General features: G+C 37.7%; 1 protein-coding gene across 1 annotated transcript in view; it reads left to right on the top strand.

Annotated features, from left to right (window-relative positions):
- Window positions 1–6,896: 6,896 nt before the first annotated feature.
- The window catches only part of SERTAD2 (SERTA domain containing 2), a 131,105-nt gene continuing 117,307 nt past the window's right edge, over window positions 6,897–20,694 (top strand). The window contains exon 1 of the mRNA XM_036028051.1: window positions 6,897–7,615. The gene's annotated coding sequence lies outside the window, so the exon portion shown is untranslated. The remainder of the gene's footprint in view (window positions 7,616–20,694) is intronic.

Genomic DNA, 20,694 nt, shown 5'->3' with positions numbered 1-20,694 from the left:
TACAACTTTATTTTTCTCCACAATGAAGCAATTTTCCCAACATTACCTATGAAACAAAACCTCAGTTAGATTGGGTTATCATTCCCAATGCTTTGTATTCTTCCTGCTATAGGATTATATACTCAGGCCCTTTGCTATGTGATTTTGCAGCACCTTCCACTATTGAAGTTGGACTTGGCCATGTAACTTATTTAGCCAATGGAATGTTAGAAGATGTGGTGGGAGCAGTGGACTTATATGTGTTTGAGAGATTTGGCTTCACCTCTTCAGCTTCCTTCATTGCCAGAATGAAACATGTGATGAAGACCTGAAATTAACCCTTGTCTTGAAGCCAAGCCCAGCTGAACTTGGCTGAACCCAACCAAGTCTTGATGAGCCCAGGTGAGATCAGCAGAATCTCACTTCACACACAGACCCATGACAATGGTTGCTATAAGGCACTGATATTTGGGGATTTTTTATTAGTTAGTTTATTATTGCAGCAAAGTTGACTATCTCAGCATGATTTTGTTATAGATTTGTATGTGATGTTACCATTATCACATACCAAGTTCTCATTGGTAAATGGGTTGTATCTGGGTTCCCTGTTCTGTTCTACTGTTCCACATGTCTGTTACCATAATTTATAATATGACTTACTTCTCTGGGAGGGTAAATTTTGCCTCTCTCTGATAGTCTTTTAAAAAATGGCCAGATTATAATGGAATTTAGTTTTCTGTATGCATTTCAGAATGTTTAAATTCCTCAAATCCTGCTACAAGTTTGAAAGATTTACACTGAGTTTATTCATAAATTTGAGGTCATTGAGAGCTTAATAATTTTATATCACCCTATCTACAAGTATTATACATACCTCTACTTAGGTCTTCTTTGGAGTCTTTTAATAGAAGTCACATTTTCTTCCATAAAGGTTTTGTGCATTCTTTCTTAGGTTCTTTTTTTTTTTTTTTTTTTTTAAAGCTTTGGTGAGGGAATCGAGAGATTCCATTCTTTTTTTTTTAAGAGTTTATTTATTTATTTTTAGAGAGGAAAGGGAGGGAGAAAGAGAGAGAGAGAAACATCAATGTGCGGTTGCTGGGGGCCATGGCCTGCAACCCAGGCATGTGCCCTGACTGGGAATCGAACCTGCAATGCTTTGGTTCACAGCCCATGCTCAATCCACTGAGCTAGGCCAGTCAGGGCTTCTTTCTTAGGTTAATTCTTAACTTCATAGTTTTGTTGTATTTGCTGGTTTGTTAGTACTAGTGTGTAGGAACAGTTTTGGTTTTCATGAGTTGATTTTGTATTTAGGTTTCTTACTATAGCAGTTAAAATTAGGTCTGGCTATAAGTAAAAACAAAGGCATGCAGAGAGACACAAACTAAAATAACAGCAGCATAAGTGAGACAGAAGTTTATTCAAGAAGTTTGGGAAGATTGGAGATAAGCACTGTAGGGTTGGAGCTGGTACAGAAGGTGCCTTCTGTCTTATTGCTCTGCCATGTGTGGCTTCCATACCCAAAGTCAGCTCATGGTCTAAGTCTGAATGACTGCTGAAGCTCCAGCCATATGTCTTCATTTCAGGTGGCAGGAAAGAGGAAGAGGCACAGCTCTTTCTTTTAAGGATGTATGTACCAATTGTGCTTTTAACCCATTGCCTGCAATATGGCAATACTTAGCTACAAGGGATGCTGGCAAATGTTGTCTTTCAATACGTGGCTAGATTTGGTTGGCCAGGTGTTTTGTTTTTAAAAATCCTGGTACTGTGCTATGAAAAAACAGAAGGATAGCATCTTTGTCACCTTGTTGAGTTCTCTTATTATTTCTAATAGAGTATTGTTTTTACTGGGTATATTATATGGTTGATCATATTAGTGTAAGCAATCCCAGTTTTATCTCTTCCTTCTGATTCTTCTACTTAATTTCTTCTTCCTTTTACAAATGGTGTTCTGTTAGCCAGTCCTTTTAGTATCACATTAAACAGTAGTGGCAACCTTTAAATAGTATTTAAAGCCAATCCATTAAGTAATATTTTTGCTGTATATTTGGCCCTATATAAAGTTAAGAAAATTTCTTCCTATTCCTAATTTTCTAAAAGTTTTTATTATTAAGTGATATACTTTCTCAAATGCTTTTAGTCTCCTATTTTTTTTGTTGTTGAGTTACAGTTGTCCCACCTCTTTCCCCACTGCTCACTCCCCTGCCCCCCCAACTCCCACAGTAAATGCCCCCCCCGCCATTGCCTGTGTCCATGAGTCCTCTCTTCATGTTCCTTTGCTTGCCCCTTCCCCTTCTTTCCTCCATTATCCCCCTCCACTCTGGTCACTGTTTGTTTGTTCTTTATTTCTAAGTCTCTGGTTCAATTTTGCTTATTTGTTTTGTTGATTAGATTCTACTTGTGGGTGAAATCATATGGTATTTGTTGTTCATCACCTGCCTTATTTCACTTAGCATAATGCTCTCCAGTTCCATCTATGCTGTTGCAAAGGGCAGGAATTTCTTCTTTCTTTGTGCTGCATAGAATTCCATTGTGTAAATGTACCAGTTTTTTAAATCTACTCATTTACTGATGGGCACTTAGGCTATTTCCAGTTCTTGGCTATTGGAAATAATGCTGCTATGAACATTGGGGTGCATAGGTTCTTTTGAATTGGTGACTCAGGATTCTTCAGGTAGTCCCAGCAGTGGGATCACTAGATCAAAAGACAGTTCCATCTTTAGTTTTCTGAGGAAATTCCATACTGTTTTCTACAGTGGCTGCACCAGTCTGCATTCCTACCAATAGTGTACTAGGGTTCCCTTTTCTCTACAACCTCGCCAGCACTTGTTTGTTGATTTATTAATGATGGCCATACTGACTGCTATGTAGAGGTATCCTGCTGTGGTTTTAATTTGCATCTCTCTAATGGCTAGTGATATTGAGCATCTCCTAATTTTTTTTATATAAATTACATTGATAGGCTTTCTGATGTTGAATTATACTTGGATTTCTGGAATAAACACTGTTTGAGTTATCATGTTTACGTGAGAGATAGCTGGATAGGTAGCTAAATAGATGTATGCTAAACTAAAGAGAGACATGAGTCCCAAAATTTCTCCCAGTTCACCAGATGGAGTAAACATGTTGGATTCAGTTATCTAACATTTTATTTAGAATTTTTATATTTATGTTCATAAGTGAAGTGGGCATCTTCCTTTTTTTAAACTGTCTTTTTTAAATTTTTTTAAAGATTTTATTTATTTATTTTTAGAAAGAGGGGAAGGGAAGGAGAAAGAGGGAGAGAAAATCAATGTGTGGGTGTCTCTCACATGTCCCCTAGTGGGGACCTGGCCTGCAACCCAGGCATGTGCCATGACTGGGAATCGAACCGGCAACCCTTTGGTTTGCAGGTTGGCACTCACTCCAATGAGCCACATCAGCCAGGGCTGAACTGTCCTTTTTTAGATTTGGAATCTAATTCTGCTGTTTTTCTTTCTTCTATCTCAGCTTCCTCTTGCATATGGTGGCTTTTTCTTCATTTGTTTTGTAATTTGGACAGTGAACTTATGTTTGTCCAGGATCTATCTGTGGGAATTCTAATGAGGCCTGGTTTGAGTCTTCTACCCTCAATGAAGAATTTGCTGTAGCTTCCTGGTCCATGTGTGTAGTATAATTCAAGTTTATTTATAAAAAGCTTATAATTTAATTGAGATTAGCCACAACCATGTAAATATCTAAATAACAGTAAAAAGGGAAGTTTTATTACCACATATTGCTTTAAATTTTTTAATTTAGATTTTTAAAAAGTTAAACAAGTAAGTCATAATCATAACAGATTAGAAAGTACAGATAAGCAAAGGGAAAATTGATAATGAACTAAATCCTTCTTATCTCTAACAAACACACTTAAAGTCTTTCTAGACTTTTTCTCAGGTTCCTATTTAAATATTGTGTGTGTATACTTTTGAGCCTCTCAATTAGACTGTAAGTTCTTTGAGACAACAAAAATATCATGCAGTACATTTTTTTGTAATCATAATAGTTCTTAGGACTTTATCAGTCTCAGTACACTGTTTGGAAGAAAAATGACAGTAATAATTTAAACGTATTATTTGTATGTTGAAATTTGCATTTTGAAGTTTGGCTTCTACATATGAAGAATTCCATTTCTTTGTGCTTTGAAATCATAAACTAGAAAGTTTCCTACTTATTATAGATTCATATACCACATCAACTACAATGATATTATTAAGCTTATAAAATTAATTGATTTTCCTATACTTCTAAATATTATAGTTATATGTTATGCTGATGGTATTTATAAAAGACAGTTTTCCAGCTTCATTCTCTTTTTTAGGGATCACTGCCAGTATGTAACACAGCCCTGTGTATAAGAAAGGTAGAAAGGGAAATGATCACAAAAATGAGAAATAGAAAATATTTAGGAGAAAGGAAATATATATGGAAGAAAGGAAACATATGTGAAAAAGGAAAAGAAAAAAGGAGGGAAGGAATAAACAGGGGTTCTCAAATCCAACAATTTATTTCAATATTTATTTAAGTCACCTAGGGTATTTGTTTAAAGAGCAGATGTCTAGGTCCAGCCTACAGAAATAATGATTCTAAGAGCAGATCCAGGAATGTGAGTAGGCCTTGGATGACCATTAAAAAATACTAGAAGAGGGAGAATTAGAAAGTGACACATGGTTGGGACTGGAGGTGTGCCAATAACAAATGACAAACAGGCAACATCTACCACAGGATGCTAACCCCGAGTATCCGAAGGTCTTTTAGAAAGATTTTAGTGTATGTCTAGACTCAAAATCATCTGTGTTATAAGTACCCTCCACAGTAAGATAATATTCTCACCAGTTATATTCACCTGAGTCACAAAATGACCTCACAGTGGAAGAAACAAGAAAAAGGCTTTCTCTAAAATGCATCATTAGCACATTCTAAAAATAGTAAAATAGTTCACATTAGAAAGAAAGGTGATTTTTTTCCCATATGAGGGTCTTAGTTTGTCTAGATTATCATGTGGTGACCTGGCAAAGGGAGCACTGTTAACCTTCTGTGGATCACTATGTCCTGGGGTGAGGACACTGGCCTCCCCGCACTGCTGAATTCCAAAGGAATTTCAACACACGGAAGGGCAACACATACACAAGCTAGGTATCACAAAAAGTTTACGGCACAGCTCATTTTCTCAGGTGGACTTGGGATTACAGACTAAAATCATGGAGTAGGGCTAAAATCAGAAAGGGAAGAGGCAAAAAAGGTGTCAGGTGGAGTGTCACAACTACAGCTCAGGGGAAGAATCATACCTTAAAATGACAACAATCAAGAAAAACTTCAATATGACCAGAGTACACTTTCATGTTCTCCTCTGAATTCCAGACCATTGTGGGTTTTGATAATACAATTATGAAAAAAAATCATTATTTTCTTCAAGACCCTAAACAGATTCTATTTCTCTCCAGATGACTTGCCCGTGGCAAATGGACAGTGGGTATTCTAAATAGTTTTGAAAATCTTTTTGTAGAGATGCGATATGAATTGTCTTTCCTTGGTTTCTTGATGGGTAGCAATTGTAAATTTCAAGGTGCAGAAATACACCTTGTGGGAAAGAAGGTGGATTTTTGCCGTGTAATTGCTTTTGTGGGCATTTCTATTCAAGTCTTTTGGTAATTACAATTACTTCCACGTACACATGCGCACGTGGAAGGGCTAAGGTCTGTAAAATGATTACTGGACCATAGGCAAGAAATTGAGAAAAGCCATAGTTCCTGGGAATGAGCAAAGATCTAAGAGTGAGTGCTCCTCAGCATTGCCATTAGGTAGCAGCTGCGGAGGGTGGGCAGAGAATGGGAGAGTGGTATGGAAGGGGGTATTGGAAGAAGCCAAGGTACATACAGGCATTTAAAAAGCAAAGCCCATACAGCTTCGCTTATGCCTGGTTAAGGAGTGCCTTTCCCAGAGACTCAATCAAGAAATGGTATGTATTCAGGAGCTGTTCCAACCTGTCCGCACCCTATGTTGACTTCCCCAAAACATAGGCAAGCAAGGACGCAAATGCCATTGCCAAGCCTCCTGTCTCTGGCTTCCAGCTCCCACCGATCCCAGAGCATAGCCCCACAGGATGTCACACGGAGCTGTCTCTAAGAGAGGGCACTGCATGGAGGTGGGCAAAGTTTTGATCTGATTCACTACAAATTGGTCGCTCCTCGGCTGTGGAGTTTGGCCACAGGGGCTCCCCGGCAGCTCCAGGCAGAGGCTGAACAGCAGCAGGAGCTGCAAGCAACACAACAGCCTGCAAGCTAAGGAGCCAGCCTCCGCCGCTGCCGCGGCCGCCTCCTCCTGCCCGCATGGTGTCGGCAACACAGCCAGTTCCTACCGCTGTCACGCCGCCAGCAGCTCGCCGCCCGCCACCCCCACCCACCCCCGTGCGGCCCCGGCCCTCGCACTGTTATTTGCGTGACTGACCCGAACCCAGCTGGAGGGAGGACCTGGACGCAGGAGGGAGGGGAGGGGATTGGCCCGCCTACTTCTTCCCCTCTGTCTCGCTAAGGGGACCTTCTTCTCCTAATTGGTTAAACACTTGCGTCCATCACCCCTATGCGGCCCTAGGATTGGCGGAAGGTGCACTTCAGAAGCGAGGCGAGGAGAGTGACTCCGCGGGTCTCCGGCGCCTCATCTTTCCCTCCACCCCTACTTCAACGTCCACCCACTTCTCCCCACCCCCAACTCCACTTCCCCCGCCTCATTCGCAGCAGTGTCCTTAGTAGACTCATTGGGATAGGGGCGAAGCCAGCCGCCTATTGAGCCGCGCTATTATTGGCCGACGCTCACGCCCGTTGAAGCGGCAGGCTTCACCATTGGGTGAGTCCTCTTCGTTCCCCGCCCCCAACGCCTCGCCCTCTCAGTCACCTCCTCCCCTCCCGGCTCTTCCGCGGACCCCTTTCCCCGCCCGTCTCCGCTGCTTCTCCCCTGTCCAGATGGGCGGGGACTGCTGTACGACTCTGTAAAGTCTGTGAGTCACTGCACAACCCATCAATCCAATTAAATGTCGTGAGCGAGCTGAGCTGGCGTTGCTACCGCCACCACCACTCGCCCTGCCACGGCCGCCCCTGCTCGCAGCGCCCCTCTGATCCAAGGCTGTCTGTCTGTACTTGTTACGGTGTAACCTCCTCCGCCTCCTCCTCCTCAAGAGCCGCTGCAACTTCCCCTCAGCTAGCCTCCTCCTCTGGTTGGGGACTGCAAAGGCATGGGATAGACCCACAGCCACTTCTCTCTATCTCTCCTCCAGCCCTCGCTCAGTTTCTCCCATTTAAATTAAAGTCGGTTCCTCGCTTCTCATCGTTTTTAGAGGTTTATTTACCAGTCTATTATTTCCCCCGATTTTATTTCCTCTCCCTGGGCCAGAAGGTCGCAGGGGCTGGAGAGTTTATTTTAGGGAGGGGGCTCTCCACCCAGTTCCTCCTCCTCTTTCGGCCGTGACTTGATTTCCCTGCTCCTCTCGGTTTCCACCCCTGGAACTCACGGTCCTACACTGGAGTGACGCACCGACACCCCCCGCCCACAGCCCAGACGTCCCCTCCCTTGCTGCCACCCCGACCCGTCTAGGAGCTGGACCCGCTGGCGACTTCTTGGCGGAAGGGTGAGTACTGTGTGGGATCTTGCAAGGGTATGGAAAGATGTTGTAGTCGTCCACTTTGGGGAGGGCAAGGATCACATTGTGGGAAGAAGGCTCCAGGTCCCGCGTGGATTTGAGGTGGCGACTGCCTCCCTCTGTAGCTCTCCCTTCCTCCGCCCCTCGACTCCTTATTCACCAGCCCTGCTGTATTTCTAGGTATTGCCAGACTTCCACCATCGGAGCATTATAACGCTTATAAAATGAGCGGTAATGGCATGCTTTCTGTCTTTAGGATGCTTGGTGAACTGTAATAGTCCGCAATGTGATCTGATAGACTCTATGACCTGCAAAAAGTGTAAAATGGCTAATGGGTACATTTTCCTCCAAATCAAAGTTAAACTTTCATTTAATAAAGGCAAGGCAAAGGTATTTCTAGTTTGAGTGTGTGGTAATAGAGCAAGGGAAGACAGATTGCCTAGTAGTGTGGCTTACTATTTTTATTTTAAAATAGTTTTATAGATTCCTTTTTGAAAAGAATATGAATTCAGTATTAAAGTAAAGGTTATGAAGTCTTTGAACCTGTTGGAGGAAAGCAAGGTAAATGAAAATCCAGCTTCACACTTCATCTTTGGTTCACTTTTTCCTAGCAAGAAACTACAACACAGAATTTTTTATTTCTCAGTCACAGGGCCCGGTGGGGTGTGTTAAGGATAAACATAGGTTATTTTTTTCTTTTGATATCCCTCTTTTGTATTCTTGATTGCTCTCAAACAGTGTCATGCTGCAGAATTTGTAAAATTTTAGTTCAGTTTCTTGATTGTTGGTAGCTCAGAAGTACACACGCTTGCCCATATATGCTTTATGAGAATCTTGCCTTATGCATCTTCAGTATTTAATTGGAGATAAAAGTAAAAATTATGAGAAGAGTTACTCTGAATTGGCCTCTGAGGTTACTTTTGAGAATTCAGCCTATTTAAAATGGTATTACTCTTTTTGAATCAAGTTCTGGTCTAGTTGTCCACAAGATTCAAATTAGGCTAAATCAAACAGGTTTTGAAATAGTAAAGTACAGGAAAGGCCTTTTAGTAGTTCATTCTCTCCTTCTCTTTCAGACTAATCAGAATAAGTTGTTACTAAATTTAATGTTAAAGAATAGACTGTTTCTCTGCTGAAATCTGCCATTTTTCTACAGAAAAATTTCTTTTTAAAGAGCAGAAATGTGTTTATGATCAGCCCAAAGTAGTCAAGTTGACTCAAATGCAAGTGCTATTGTAAGGAAATGCTTGTCATAAGCCCCCAAACCTTGCAAAGTATTTCAGGAAGACTTATATAAAGCTTTTTGAATTGTTCAATAAATTTTATCATGTGGCCTTTTTCATGAGGTCAAGACTGAATTACTGAGAAGCCTCATACCATAGGAGCCAGGCTTCCTGAGTTTGAATTTTGCTGCCATCCTTAGATGGCTGTTTCACCTTGGGCAAGTTTCAAACCTGGCCTATACTAGTTTTCTCCTGTAAATGGGAAGGATGACTTTTCCTCAGTGGGCTGCTGTAAGGATAAATAAGAATGCAAGTCACAGAGCGCTTGTTATTAGCTATTCTATCATCATCACCACTGTTAGAGAGGATGTCTAATATAGTGATTAAGAGTGAGAACTCTAGAACTAGATTCTGTAGGTTTAAGTCCCAGCATTTCGTTTTGCTGTCTATGAGACCATGGTCAAGTTAACCTCAGACTCCCCATCTGTAAAATGAGGATAATAGAAGCAATTACTTCATAGGGTTATTGTGAGGATGGAATGAGTTAATATATGCAAAGATTTTGACTAATGTTTGGTACATCTTTACAAAGATCTTGATTAGCATTTGGTACTTTTTAAGTTTAATTCTCTGTTATGTTCCTTGTATGTCTTGAAACATTAGTAAGTTTGTTTTTATTTTTGTAAAGATAAAGAATTATTGCTATCAGGCATGGATGGACCTGGAGAGCATTATGCTAAGTGAAATAAGCCAGTCAGAGAAAGACAAATGCCACATGATTTCACTCATATGTAGAATCTAATGAACAAAATGAAATGTCAAGCAAAATAGAGATAGACCTATAGACTGAGAGCAGGCTGACAGCTGTTGTGGGGCAGTGGTGGTGTTGGAAGGGCTGGGGGGTAGGTGGATTGAGAAAAAAAAGGGAAAAACCCCTCATGGATGTGGACAATAGTGTGGGGATTGCCAGAATGAGGGGGTGTGGGTGGAGGTAGAGCAAAGCATAGGGAGGATAAATGGTGATGGAAGGAGACTTGGGTCGGTGAACACATAATACAGTGTACAGATGTCTTGTGGAATTGTTCACCTGAAACCTGTATAATTTTGTTAACCAGCGTCACCCTAATAAATTCAATAAAAAGGAAAAAAATTATTGCTCTCAAAATAAGCAGAGTTCTTATCAATATGCATGATGTTATATGGGAGTTATACTTTTAAACTAGTGTTTATATGAGTCTTTATGAATTTTAGTTATTTGATTAGTTGAGCTGATCACTCTTTCATTTAAACCTGCATAAGAGGCTATACCTACTTCTGTTATTATAATCACACCTATCACACATTTGCTGTGTATGATTTTCTCCTCTACTAATCAGAAAGCTCTTTGAGGGTAAGAATAGTGTTTCATTCATAATGTAATCTCCAGTGCCTAGCAGAGTGCCTGGTACATAAAGAAGTTTAATGAGTGCTATGAAATGAATTAAATAACATTATCTTGAAGTTGTTTAATGAGTAGGTGAATGATATTATAAGCAGTATTATGGAGCAGTATTGTGCTATTATTTGTATTGTTGAGTTGAATTTTTACTCTCTCAATTATTACTTTTGTAAATAGGGGACAAATGAGGGGAATTACAATGAACATATTTTGTTAAGAAGATATTTTTCATTTTGAAGATTAAAATTAGTCTGAAAAGTACATTTGATACCTGACATGTCCATTTTTTAATGAAGATTTTCTGACTCCCAAACTTGTCATTGAAGTAGATGTTATTATAATTAGTATGAATTATCCAGATTAGATTTTTGAATGTCCCAAATGATATTGTGATAGTATTATCAGCTTCAGAATTAATAATAGTAAAGAGAATTTATCAAATTAACACTGTGAAAATAAAATGACATCATTTCCTTAAGGACCAAAGCTTTATTTCTCTTTTCATTCAAGAATGAAACTCTTTCTCTTGAGTAATCTTAGTGAATAATTAGCTTTTGAAATAGATGTAGTAAATAATGTAATAGGAATCATAAAGGAGGAGTATGTAATTAGTAAATAAAACACTTTAAACTTCACCACACACTTAATAGGCATTACACAATTAGGGAATATATATTTTTTAAATAAACAAAATTGATGGGACATACTACCTGCTTCATTTATAGAATCACTCTATTTTACTTGTCAATAAATCTAGTTTAATTATCATATCCTCTGATATTATAAAATATAAGAATATCTTTTATGAAAGAGATATCTTCAGTAACAAAATCTAATTAGTAGACTCAGAAGTGTTACAGTGTTCCATAACATTGTTAAAACTTTTCAAAAACATATACAAGGCACTATAATGTGGATAATTTTATATACATAGTCCTTTCTTTAACCTAGTTATCAGTTACCCAATTTAGCTGTATGTAATGAATTTTTGTTGGCTAAAAACAATTAATTTAGAAAACTTGCCCCTTTTTTCGTTCATACACTTTTAAAGTAGCCAATTTAAAGTGAAACCTAAAAAAACTAATTTGTAGGCACTTGGAAACTACACTTAAGTGTCTGGTCTTCACGATGGAAGGTCACTTGTTTTTTGCCTCACATGTTTTAGCATGACCTTGTTTCTGTAGCTCACATCTTTTATCTCTTCCTTGAATTTAATGGTTTTGTGCAGACATTTGAGTATTAGTATTTTACAGACATTTATGTTTCCAACTTTTTTCTGTACTTTATTTTTTATTGTTTATTCTAGTACAGTTGTTCTGATTTTTTTCCCTTTTTCCCCCTCCACCCAGCCCACTCCCCTCGGCCACAATCAGTCCCCTCTTCACTGTCCATGTCCATGAGTCATTCATACGTGTTCGCTGACTAATCCCTTCCCCTTCCTTCCACCAGTCCCCTCTCCCTCCTCCCCTCCTACAGCTCTCAATCTGTTCCATTTCTTCAGGTCCCTGGTTCAATTTTGTTCATTAGTTTATTTTGTTCATTAGATTCCAGTTACAAGTGAGGTCATATGGTATTTGTCTTTTACTAACTGGCTTATTTCACTTAGCACAATAGTCTCCAGTTCCACCCATGCTGTTGCAAAAGGTAGGAATTCTTTCTGCTGCATAGTACTCCATCATGTAAATGAACCACAGTTTTTTAATCCATTCATCCACTGATGGGCACTTGGGCTGTTTTCAACAGTTGTCTGTTGTAAATACTGCTGCTATGAACACAGAGGTGCATAGGTTCTTTTGAATTGGTGTTTCAGGATTCTTAGGGTATATTCCTGGAATAGGCTCTCTGGGTCATAAGGCAGTGACCCTATTTTTAATTTTTTGAGGTGAGTCCATACTGTTTTCCACAGAGGCTGCACCAGTTTGCATTCCCACCAACAGTGCACTTAGGTTCCCTTTTCTCTACATCCTTGCCAGCATTTGTCATTTGTTGATTTATTAATAATTGTCATTCTGACAGATATGAGGTGATATCTGTTTGTGGTTTTAATTTACATTTCTCTGATGACTAGTGATGTTGAGGATTTTTTGATAAGCTTATGGCCCATCTGTATGTCCTCCTTGGAGAAGTATCTGTTCAGGTCCCTTGCCTGTTTTTTAATTGGGTTGTTTGTTTTCCTGGTGGTGGGTTGTATGAGTTCTTTATATATTTTGGAGAGTAAACCCTTGTCTAATGTATCATTGGCAAATATGTTCTCCCATACAGTCAGTTCCCTTTTCATTTCGATGCTGGTTTCTTTAGCCATGCAGAAACTTTTAAATTTGATGTAGTCCCATTTGTTTATTTTTTCCTTTATTTCCTTTAATGTCTCCAACTTTTTAAAAAGCAATGTTTTTGATGAAGACTTATTTGGAAAGAAGAGAAGGAGGTAGATAAAACCTTTAGGGCTTGTAATTTCTATCCTGCCTTCTAACATTAGGAAAATGAATAACTGTATACTGACTTTACTTAACATCATCTATTGCATCTGTGACTTTAAGTGAAACAATGTAAAACAAAACCAGTTTTACCATAGCCTAATTGGTATAAACAAGAGTTAATTTCCTACATTATAATGAAACAATGATGAACTAAACTATATCGTTGGAGGACCTGCTATACTGTCAGTGATCAAAAATAGAGGAAAATAATGTATGCATTATCTATTGACATAAACTTAGAATTAAGGTCCATGGAGTTCTAGACTGAGCAACACTTATTGGCACGTAACCTTGAGCTTTACACTTAACCTCCATGAGGGCTATTGCCCTACCCTCATTCATAGGGGATGTTATAGGGGAAAGTTGTAAGTGCTTTTTGAAAGCGTTAGAGAAGGACAAAATGCAAGCAAATACAAAGTAAAACATCAACATTTAGAAATGGATATTTGTTTATCCTTATTTAAAAATTGTGACCTTTTAGCCCTGGCCTGGTGATTCAGGTGGTTGGAGCATCATTCTGTACACCAAAAGGTGCTGGGTTTGATTCCTGGTTAGGGCACATACCTAGGTTTTGGGTTAAGTCCCCCATCTGGCCACATACGGGAGGCAACTGATGGATCAATGTTTTTCTTTCACATTGATGTATCTCTCTCCCTAAAATCAATTTAATAAAAATAACCCATATCCTCCAGTGAAGATTATGACATTTTAGATCTTTTCTCTTAAGGACACTTTTCCTTTTAACTTTATATTTGAAAAGAATTTTTACTGACATATTCACAAGAATATGTAAGTTACCTTTTTAGAGGCAAGGAACTTTGGTTTAATTGAACAGGGTTTTCAATATTAACACTGAGTTTTGGTATATCGTGGGTTATAGCAGAGGTTGATGTTGTAAGAACAAACTTTAGGTACGGGTATGTAAGACACAATGCATTTTGTTAAGTTAAAGCTTGTAGAACTTGCTTGCGCATTGCAGGGAAACCTGTTCAGATATATCAGACACCATTAGAAGTATATTCAAAGAAAAAATTAGTTACTTATTTACTTCTAAATTTCAAAATGATTATTTATCTTTTGGACCCCCCTTACTTATTTTGTACCTTGAATACAGTGAAATGTGTACATTTCAGAATATAGTGGTTTAGAGGATTTCATTTGTTCCAGCCAATCTTTTATTGAGAAGGTGAGTGAAGACACATTTGGAAAGGCTATATATTAAGAAACTAGTCTTTCTTTTCCTGTCCCTAAAAGTGAGTTAGTGGTCTTCAGAAGTCTAAAGCCCAGAGTTAGCACATTATGTAAGTTTGCTTTAATACAGCTTTACCTCTTGCTGGTTGTTAGTAGAAGAGTTGTCACAGCCTCACGATACTACTTTTTTAAGTGGAAGTTAAATTCTAGTGTATTCAGAGTAAGACTATCAAAACAAATGGATGCACAAAGAAATACTATTTATTTAAACTAATATTGAGTACAGTGAACAAATATCCTCTAATATGAAGTTGCTAAGCAGAAAGCAACTTTTAAAACTACAGTGTCCTTTTGTCCTTATTGTTCAGTCCTGCAACTGATGAAAACTTAGAATGTTAGGTTTCTTCTCCACTTTGAATTTAAAGTCCACATTGATGTTTATAATCTTTTGTGTGGTGGTATGTACAACTCTTTAATATATTGAATGTTACTTTTACCATAGTGAAGTAAAATGACCCAAACAGTTCACTTTTAATTTAATTTTTTTCACAATCTTCTTTCCTTTGTTCTACCATTGTTTCTCAGTTTTCCTAATGTTTTCACATAAGTTTGTCTTCTTTTTTTACACAGCATCTTAATTTGCTCTATCTTCTTTTCACATTGGTATTCTTTTTCCTGATCACAGCAGGCTTTTTCTTTAGCTATCTTTTGCCTTTGCCTCTGTATGTATAGGGTAGGAAGTTAGTAGTTTTCATTTATTTCAGTCTGCTTTTATGAGACTGAGGCAAAGTGCTTCTATATGGAAAGTTTGTTTTGCCTTATCTCAGAAGATGAGATCTCTGATCATCTAATCTATACAGAATTTAAAGGGCTATTTGGTAAACCTAAAACCAAGTTTTAGCTTAAGTGAGGTGGGAAAAGAGAAAACTGTAACATGTTTATTATTTACTGCTTTTCTATTAAACTCTTTTATGGTGGGATACCCAGAGAATTTTTTCTGTCCACATTACCTTGAAACATCTCAAACATCCAAGCCTGGTTGTGCTCCTCGAGCAGTGCCCTGGTGAGCTCTGGAGGGTGTTCCGGCAATGACCATCTCCACCTGAGTATGTGGGAGGTTGCTGGCCTGAGAACATCACATTAGACGTGAAGAGCAGCTCCTTTGTTTTGTTTTGAACTCCTTCAAACCAGACTGAACATCAGACCAAGTCCACTGTGAGGTTTTCCAGAGTTCACCATTGTTAAATGATTAATGGTTCCTGGTGAAGCAACGATCAGCTTCATTGTCTTCCAGGGCTTCAGCTGAAGTGAAACGTGGCCCTTTGAGTTAACTTTTGTTTTATTTTAAGGGTTCTTTTCACCCAGGAAATCAAAGGGTAGGAAAATGCATATGTATTTTTCAACAAAAAAAGGTTTACATAAAAATCCTTTGAGTAAAAAGTTTTCCTAAATACCAAAATCCATTGATTTGGAGAGAATGTTTTATAATTTCTCAAAATATCTGACATTATTCAGACATCAGTAGTAGAAAACCTTTCGGTTTGATTAAACAAAATGAATTCTCTTTTTGATTTAGAAAACAAACAGTCCATTGTTATTTTTATGTAAATAATTAAACTATAAGATTAGATAAACTGTGTTTTGGAGTTGATTAAGAGATTTCCTAGAAATTACACTTTATAAAACCTGTGCCTCATGTAAGAAGCTTGGTATTTTTTTTTTTTTTTTTTTGCATACCTATGTATCCTAACTGATTCTTTCTTTCTTTCTCTCTTTCCTTCCCTCTCTTTCTCCCTCCCTCCCTCCCTTCCTTCCTTCCACTTCATTCAATGGATATTTATTGAGCACTTACTACGTGTCAGCTTCTCTTACTAGGCACATACATTACAGCAATGAAGAAAAGACAAATATTCCTTTCCTTGTAGAAGTTACATTCAAACAATTTGCTGTTATAGAGCTCATTATCTACTGTTTGGATTAGTCATACTAAACATTGTGTAATAATGGTCTGGAAAAGAGTAAGATTTCTTTATATGGATTTTATGCCCTTTGACTTGGTATAAAAGGAATCCTAAATCTTGAAACAAAACTCATTTGTGTGGACAATTTTCATTTGAGTTTGAGTTGAAATACTAAAAACATAATGTAACTTGGGTGTTTCCACCAGAAATCTGAAATCATCCTTGTTTTTGAACCCTAGAAACTTGACAGTGGACATGGTCTGAAATTTTTCCTAGGTTTTCTTTATATGTTTTAAGTTTTTTCTCCATTTGCTTTGTTTTCTTTGTAACAGAGCCTGAAAAAAAAAGTGTAACACTGAAAATTGCACAATGGAAATGTATCATCTCAGCTATATTGCACAATTAACAATAAAATCTTAAATTTGCTTTGTCTAGTGCACAGAAAGAACTAATCTTTTGTTTCTTGATTATAAAACTAATTTCCTAAATAAACAAAATTCTTAGTGTATATTTTTATCTCAAATATTAAAGTAAATAAATCTAAGTATTTTTTAGTAAAATAGCATTAATGAGATTTAATATAATATAAAAATTTTCATCAATTTAATTTTTATTCATAAACATTCAGTAGCTGTGACAAGTGCTTGAGGGCATCACAGACTAGTAAGACATGGTGCCTGTCCATAATGGCATTCACAGTCCAGTTGAGACAAAGGAGCTCCATGTGAAAATGAAATCTCTTGTATTAAGGGTTATAGGATTTAGTTTGATGGGAAGTCTGATGTAGGCCACTGTAGTAAACTTAGGCCTGGATCAAATGGGCTTGCCTTCTGGAGATCCTGGGTGGCCTTCCTGTGAATCTGCCCTTTTTTTTTTATAACTAGGGCAAAGGTGGTTAACAGGTATTCCTAATGCCTTAGGCTCCTCAGGGTAGAACAGTCCCCCTTTTTAGCTACTGCAATTGTGCAGCAGGGAAGGGAAGGGGAAGGGAAGGGAGCACATGTCCTAGAAGTTTATTACATTCCCTCGCTAGCTACCTCATGGGAAACAGAAACTCTGCACCCGAGAATACAGTATATAGACATACCATGGGTATGGATTAGGTTCTTGAGGACAAAAGTTCCTCCATAGCTTTGGGAAGCCTGGTGCACCAGTGAGGGTCCCATAGACAAAGGAGTTCCCTGAAAAATGGAAGAAACACTGACAGGGGGAGGAAAGAAGTGGAGGTGGAGGCTTTGAGTTACTGGAGCACAGTTTTTTCCCCTTCAGCTTTGCCTGGAATAGCCCTGCCTGTGGAATGGAAGTGCTATAGGCCTAATATTCCAAATTCAGGAAGTCTGTATACATTGTTATGGTATATAGGTATAATCTTTCTAAATTGTTATGCTTTGGAATAATCAAATTCCTGATGTGTGTGTTTAAATTTTCAAACATAATGGTATGTGACTATGGCTTTTGTTTTTATTTTCCTGGATGTTTGAAAATATTAAGAATCTCTTTGTTTTTAGAGTGCCTTTGTTTGTTTATTTGGATCTAAATCTAAGATAAAATGACACAGTATATGCTTATCTCTTAAATTTCAAGTAGGGGAGAAAAAATCAAAGTTTGAGTGTTTCCTTTATCTGTTGATGAAAGTATTTGGACACTTCTGTGGAGACTTTTTTTGCTTAAAAAAAAATTACAATTTCTATCACAAATTTTTTTCTCTTGAAAGCTATACCTATGTTATGACACATCTATTTGATTCAAAGGCCACCTAGGATAGTCATGTTTATTATTGTGATTGCTGTAATGGTTTTAAGGTTATATATGTATGTTAAAACTTACAAATTATACATTTTAAATAAACACATTTATTGTATGTCAATAAAACGTTTTTAAAGCCACATAGGTTGTAAGTGAAACCTCTATTATAAGAATTATATTTTTAAAATTTGTCATTTATTTTTTATTTCTCTATTTTATTTCCTCTACCATTTATTCACCTCTATCCTGTACCCCAGACACACATATATTAAGAAATACAAATAGAACTGAGGAGGCCTGTGTGTGAGCTGAAATTTAGATATAGGACCTTAGAGAGCTTTTTTCCATATGTAAGGCTCACTGGAGTATTTTAGGTAATTTGCACAAATTTGAATTTGGAGAATTGGGGTTGTATATTTTTCAAGGAATCCTCCTTTCCTTATAGTTTAACAGATTATGAGTCATCTTTGGCATGGAGTAAAGAAGAATGATTTAGTAAGACTTTTTTTTTAAAAAAAGAGGTTAATGGCTTAATGCTTCTCCTTAAATATTGTTCCTTTCCTTTTTTGACATTTTTATCATTTAAATTTTGGCATGTTGGGCCTATGAATAGATATATTTAGGGAAAACCTAAGTCTCTCCATCTTTTTGCCCTCATGGTCTTGAGCACAGCACAGGAAAGTTGTTAACTCAGATTTGTTAAAGTGATGGTTAATATTAATCGAATATTTCTTATGTCACCCAATGTATGTTTCAGGGAAGTTTCTTTATTTGTTGGAATTAATCCTTATGTTAAGTTTAAAGCCCTGGCAATATTTTTGGGGAAAAAAAATAGTCTACAGAAATTTTCAGGTTTGTCTTTATGGAGCTGGGACTTTAATGAGTTGTAACTTTAAAATTCAAGCTCTTCTACCATACCAATGAGATAAATTAGAATTACCCATGCCCAGGCCACAGGTCCGGGTGAGGCCCTGGCGTCAAGATTTTTCAAAGTCCACAGGTCGTTCTCACGTAGAGCCACACTGTGCTCGGCAGTGCCGTGTCCCACACTATATTCCTCCATATCCATACTTTCTATGGTAAGATTTTGCAAACATGCAGCAAACTTGAAAGCATAATTCAATGAACACCCATATTCCTTAGATTCAGTAATTGTTAACCTTTTGCTCTCTTTGCTTTATGACTCCCTTTCTTTCTCTCATACATACTTTTGTACCATGGGAAAGTATGTTTCATATATCATAACTCTTACCATTAAATACTTCACTATGCATCTCCTGAGAGTAAGGGTATTCTTCTACATAACCACAATACCATTATCCCACCTAAGAAAATTAATAATAACTTGGACTGCTTTTCAAGAGCTCAGTTCCATTTATTAAAGGCATGTGAGTTCATATTCTACTAGAAAGTAAATGCATATGAAGTGAGAAGTTCTGCAGAATATAAAATTCTAAGAACTTTTGCAAAAGATAGGTAGATAAGGCCACTGCATTTTTATGAGGTACAAATGCATTTTGTTTTTATGATGAGGTAAGAGCCTTTCTAGCTCCAACATTGCATGATGGTATCATGAGAAAAACATTCATCAAAGTTCATGCCACAGTGTGGTTTACTGGAAAAAGTTCAGTTTTGAGCCAGAATGGTGTTGGTTCATATACTTGCTCTGCCACTTACTGTAGGTGACCTTGGAGAAGTTATTCTTTATCAGTTAAGGTATTTTCAGAAACCACCCTCAAGCTTGCTGGAATCATCAGGAAATTTATTATTTTACAAGTTCAGAGGTAGAGCAGGCTTCAGAGTTGGTCACATCTGAGGCTCAGGGTTTTAGCATCTTTCTGCTGTGCCAGACTCCTTGCTGGCATCCAACTTCTTTTTTAGCTCCTTCCTCAAGCTGGTTCACGTTCCTATACTATAGTATTCAGAGGAAGTCAGATATCTCTTCACAGGCGTGGACTGTCAGTCTATTTCTCTGATTCGGCAGCTCTGCCCTTATCTGAACAATAATCTGGGAATAGGGTTCTCTTAGGGAGAAGAAGTAGCAGTGGACATTAGTGCTAACAGTGTTTATTATTCCTCTCTAAGCCTCATTTTCTTTGCTCTAAAATGGGAACAGTGATATCAACCTCTGTGGTTATTAACTAATATATAATAGGTAAAGCAATAAACACAAAGCTGATATTTAATAAATACTAATTTCTATCTTTTTCTCCTTTCCATCTTACAGAAAATTTTGTCTTCCTTTGACACTGCCACACTCCATACTAGTAAGCATGTACTTAAGTGACACTCCTTAACTGGTCTTTCATCTGTCCTGCCTCCTCAGTATCTAGGACATAGGATTTGGTGTATACTTTGCAATTGGTCAGATACCCTCCATTAATCTGCCTTGGGCCAGCTTATTGTTTCCTTATGTATTTCAGCTTCACTTATATTATTCCAAATCCACTGAAGAAAAACTGTGAACAGCATGTACGTAGTTATCAAACTCCAGATCAAACGTGAACAAAAATCTCTTTAACTGTCTGTAAAATCATGAGTCAAAATAGATTTTCTCCTTTTATTAAAAAAATTTGCACCATGACCTTTGAAAAAGTCAGCAAAATAAAATGTTCTATTTGAAATATAGTATCTTAGTTGTCCAAGATATACCAGGTTTTTGATACTTTGGGAAAATCTGGGCTTATCATGGTAGTTTAGCTGCTTTGGTTTCTCCAGAACTTAACTTTCTAAAAAGAATCACCAGCGGTTTTTTTTTTTTTTTTGGATTGTTTGGTCTTGAACCCTGTCTCACCCACCATGAGATAGTCATCTTCAAAAGACGTGTTTTCCAGTATATGTGCAGACTCCAGGGTCTTTGTTCAGGCATGCCATTTTCAAAATATGTAGAGAAGGATTGTCATTTCCCCCCTGTGGGATTTCTAAGGCACTCCTGAAACACCTGCAAAATTATCACAATCACATGGGAAGATCTTCACATTAAAAAAACAAAACAAAACCAGTTCTACCTAAACAACAGGGTCACTCTAGA

Source organism: Phyllostomus discolor, chromosome 6, assembly GCF_004126475.2.
Source record: "Phyllostomus discolor isolate MPI-MPIP mPhyDis1 chromosome 6, mPhyDis1.pri.v3, whole genome shotgun sequence".
In the NCBI taxonomy this organism is placed as follows: Eukaryota; Metazoa; Chordata; class Mammalia; order Chiroptera; family Phyllostomidae; genus Phyllostomus; species Phyllostomus discolor.
Note: the sequence above shows the minus strand (reverse complement) of the source record. Positions and strands in the feature narration are given on the sequence as shown.